Below are 5,225 nucleotides of genomic sequence, written 5' to 3'. Positions count from 1 at the left end.
GGTCTCAGCTTGTTTTTTAAAAATTAGGTTTAGATGAAGTATATCAAATATTCAGGGTATAAATCTTGAAGGGTAAGTCTGAAATTGATATAAGAGATTCCAAATAACATTAGTTTCTGCAACCCAAAAACTATGCCCCAATACAGACTATTAAAAACCAAACCCCAAACCAGTATGAACAGGAAGGAACACTGGATAGAAAACAAGATGAAATTCAATGAGGATACAGGTAAAATCCAGTCCTCTAGGATTAAAAAAAAAAAGACCAGCAGATTAGCAATATGTACACAAGAGAGGGATGCTTTAATTGATCAAATGTTCAGGACTCAGGCCCACTTCCTGGACCAGAGTCTTTCTCATAGGTAAAATTCTCATACTAATCTTCCCATGCCTCTAAGCAGTGTGCCAACAGCATCAGGGAAGTGCTGAGGACAGTGAAGGAAATGTGCTCATGTCTGTGAGGTAGGGCTTCAGGGAGCTCCAGAAGACACAAGGCAGACCCCTACTCAGCTAGGCCAAACCAGTAAGCAACCGCTGGCTTCAGCACCAAGGTTAAGCTCTAAGGAGGTACAGAGATTGGAGAATCATCAAGGCCCCAGGGGTTCCTGGGACAAAGAAAAGGCTGAGAAGACAATTTCTGTCCACCAGGGAATGAGCCAAAAAAACCCCACAAACAATTTATGACCCAATATGCAGGCATGCCATCCGATATTCTTCTATGGTGCATAAAATAGATGATTGTTGTTGTTGTTATGTGCCATCGAGTCGGTTCCGACCCATAGCGACCCTGTATAGGGTTTCTGAGGGTGTAAATCTTTACGGGAGTAGAAAGCCTCATCTTTCTCCCGCGGTGCAGCTGGTAGTTTCGAACTGCTGACCTTAAGGTTCGCAGCCCGATTCGTAACCACTACGCTACCAGAGCTCCTTAAAATAGATGATAAGGGCCCTTAATGAATAACCAGCTCACACTTCATGATCCAAACCATTCTAAGGTAAGCAATTTCTATGGGGGTTAAGGGGAGGGAAGAGAAATAGAAGATATAAAAGATCTGTTAAGTCTTGCATTTGATGTTTTCAATGTAGTCATTGACTCAGGCCACTGACAATGAGAGGGTAGAGCACAGGAATATGCAGATCCCTGCTTTGTGCATCTCAATTGCTTGATGAGTTGTCTCCTGCATGGGTTGCTTTCTTCAAGAACATGAGCCTAGAGCTCCAGATTCTTTCTGCATACCAGGTAGTGGGCCTCACTTTTGAACACCGAATTCTCATTGCAAACCTGAAATGAGCACATATGTGCCTTCTTTTAGGTGGGTGTAACACAAGCAGCAAACCAAAGAGGAGTAGGATGGGAGGACATGCCCTCGGTCTGGAGAAGAGCAACAGTTCTGTGACCTGGGTGAGTTGATGTTCCACTCCCCAGAACTACCAGTCAGCTTACAGATGATGGATCACATATCGTCCTCTGTCCCCTATCCACCCAACTGCAGCATCACAGTAGCTTTGATCAGGAGAGCTTTGCTGTTGTTGTATGCCATTGAGTTGCTCCTGACTCAGCAATTTCTGAGGGTTTCTGAGAAGCAACTGGTGGATGTGAACCACAGACATTGTGGTTAGCAGTCCAGTGTTTATCCCACAACACCACAGATTTGTGAAAGGATGAAAATGTTCTGGTGAGGTATAGAATTAACCTTGGAAAAATCAATTTGGCCTTTGGGTCTAGGTTCATGAAGAACCATGGGGGTCTGTTACTTTTGCCTTAGGTTTTTAGAAATTGATCTGAGGAGACTTTCCAAGTTGATTTCTCCTGAGGGTCTGTTACTTTAAACCCACCCACTGTCATCAAGTTGGTTCCAAGTCATAGTGACTGCACTGTTACTGGTTACTCTGAGAGGCTGGGGATAGACAGACCTACAAGGAGCTTACAGTCTAATAAACATTAGGTTCAACCACTTGAGATTTCTAGGTTTTTGGCCAAAACACTAAGTAGTCACAGTTCTTATGGTTCAAAAAGTTCACAGTTCACAAGGTTCAGTCTGCAACAATGGGCTCAGCCAGAGCAACAATGGTGAAGAGGGCACTGGACTGGGCAATGTTTTCTTCTACTGTATATGGGTCACTCTGAATCACACCTAACAACAACAACAATGCTTTTTAACCTAAAGGAGTAACTAAATACACATGGAGCCAAGCCAGAGCAGAGGTAAGCAGGAAACCTCAGAGAGGGTCCAGTGAGAGTTACACCACCTGGGAAGAGCTGGTGGTGTGCATCTACAGAAGGAGCATTTCAGAAAAAGGAGCGGGATGTACAGAGGACAGAGAACAGGGGTTCTCAGAGAATTCTACTGCAGGCCAACCAGTGTGGAGTGTCAAGAGGGGAGGCTGGGCAGATGGGTGAGGGGTGGAGGTCCACAGAGGACCCACAGGTCAAGTTAAGGAGTTTAATGTCACCCTTGAGACACTGAGGATTGTACATAGAAGCGTGCCAGGTAAGAGACATGGCAGACCAAGCGTAGATATAGAAACCAACGAAACTTACAGCCATCCAGTCGATTCTGACTCAGAGCAACCCATAGGACAGAGTAGAACTGTTTTTCAAGGCTGTAAATCTTTATGGAAGCAGCAGCCTTATCTTTCTTCCAAAGAGCAGTTGGTGGGTTTGACCCACCCTACAGTTAGCAGCTGAAGCCACAGCACCATCAGGGCTCCTTAAGTGTATTTATAGGTAACAATATACACAAATGAGCATGAGCAAGTCAGAAATAAAGTGTCTGAAGTATCTGGAGCTGGACCTTATAACCTGTGTCAGGCACAGAGAGATCCTGAGCAGCCCCCTTTTCCTCCACCCTGCCGAGCTTCAAATCTGAAAGTACGGAGGCCTAAGTTGTATCTGCTGCTACCTAGATGAGCTCATGGTCATTGTCCCTGCTCATAGGCAATAAAGGCCAGATGAGGGTCCCGCTTCTCACAGTACCATCCCATCACACCGCTGTCGTAGAAGGCATTCTCTTTCAAGAAGTGCCCTGGGTTGTGTGAGAAACGTTGCCTATACTACTGACAAATGCTCAAGTAATCCAATCTGTACTCATTTTAATGAGGTTTTCTTTATTCGATTTTGCAAAATCGGGCACACAGCCCCATAGACACGGGTGTGGCCATCTGACTAAGAGTTTTATTAACCTAACTCAGAAAAAAGCCCCTCTTCCATTTCCCCTTTACTGGGTACTTTGGAGTTTACAATCTTTCCTGAGTGTCCTCTACTAGCCCCTACAGGGAGCATTCTCATTTAAAGTTAGTTTCATCCCCTCCCCATGAACTTCCCCTACTTCTTTGGTGGGTGTATTCTTATTTTAAAAGAATCTAGTAAGTCAAACTAGTTTCTTCCTCTTCTCTGAGTTCCCTTTTGTCATTCCAAACTGCTACCCCCAAGATATCCTTAATTCTAAATATGGACCAACAGATATTTCTCACAAATTCTCCCCTTTTCTCTTTACACACATTAGTCCATCTTCGTTTGTACTTCTCAAATCTATTTTGTATTTGTTGCTCTTTTTTTTTTTTAAATATAAAGTGTATCGTTTCTTAATGTCCCTAAAAGTACAGCTAACTATGCCTATATTAGGTTGCATCATATTTATGCCTGATATAACTAAAACATATACAACCGAAAATGCACTGGCCCCATTTTCTTCTTATATATCATGAATGAACAAATCATAAATACTTGATGCACACATAAATATCCAAAAGCCAATCTCCAGCCCATAGGCACACAGCCTCATTCAGTCCATGGGCCTAGAGTCCATAGCTGCTCCATGTCACCACTTCTGCCACCATCTCTACTACAGCTGTTTCTTCAGGCAGGGTTCCCAAGTTCCACTTGTGCTCTTCCTTCTACATGTCCTGGGATTGTCCGTTCCTGAAATGAAAAATAACTATCCCCTCCTATTAGCTACATATCTTCTACAATTACATTTCTGACCATCACAACCAATAATACAATTGAAATAATACAATCTCATCAGCATTATTCCATACCCCTTTCACCAGACACATCTGGAAAACAGCAAAACTAGTCAGTGGGGACTTCCCCTTGACCCCTCATTCTAAAAGCAAGCACACCCATGCAAATGTGTTAAGTTAGAGACTTATAGCAATTGTTGTTAAGTGCCGACCCATAACGACCCTATATAGGGTTTCCGAGGAGTAGCTGGTGAGCCTGAATCACCAACCTTGCTGTTCCAAAGGCTTTTCAGTCTGGCGCATTAACCCACAGCACCACACCAGAATAGTGATGTCTAAATTGCCCAAACTACCAATCAAGTACACTGAGAAGACATGTATGTTCCTCAATTTGAAGAGACTTTCACTCTGACTGGAATGTTTAGGAACTGCATCCATAAGCAAAAGTCCAGTCCATCTAATTGTAGCAGCTGATGCTTCTCAGAGTATTAAACAGCTTCATATTCATCTGGTCCGACTCTAGTCAGCTCAACAACCCTAGCCATCCAAGTTAAGTCACATGAGTACCAGTTGCAAGCTTGGGAGTTCACACATCCCTCCCTGAACTTCAAAACAATCAGCTTTCTCTCTTATTTCATCTCAGGGTCAATGGTGCATCAGCAAGCATATTGCTGGCTGGTTCCCTTCAACTTTCAGTCCTAGAAAGAGGTTTTCTTTGATGGGACAACTTTCATTGCCTAGAAGCCTCTGAAACTGAAAATGCCAATCTGTCTTTTTTTTTCTTTTTTTAAACTCACAAATATTCAACAATTCTGGGTGGGTGTGCATATCTTTTCAAATGCAAATGTCTCAATTCAGGTTCTGGCTCAAGATATCAAGATAACCACCTTAAAGTTCTAATGAATCCAATCAAGTGTAGGCCAAAGGCCAGTTTACAAATTCCCAATATTCCTATTACATATTTTACAATAGTAACCAGGAGAAGCCAATATCCATAAGTAATCAAACACATTAACCTTTTACAACACTTAAGTTCCCTCTACCCTGGACTATTGGCATTCACGTGCTTATGTGCTGGGGACAGCATATGCAGACCCTGGGTTGATCAGTGGCAGCCCCATTAAACTGCCTCTGAATATAATCAGTTTAACCCAGATGCTCTCCTTCCTCCTGAAAGTATATAGAAATGTGATAATTAAGAACAATGTAGCATTTTAGATATAGATAAATGAAGCCCGGTGCCTGAGATCTTGCTCACAAAC

This window comes from Chrysochloris asiatica, unplaced genomic scaffold (assembly GCF_000296735.1).
Source record: "Chrysochloris asiatica unplaced genomic scaffold, ChrAsi1.0 scaffold00260, whole genome shotgun sequence".
Taxonomy (NCBI): Eukaryota; Metazoa; Chordata; class Mammalia; order Afrosoricida; family Chrysochloridae; genus Chrysochloris; species Chrysochloris asiatica.
The sequence above is the reverse complement of the archived record's forward strand: the minus strand, read 5'-3'. Positions refer to the sequence as shown.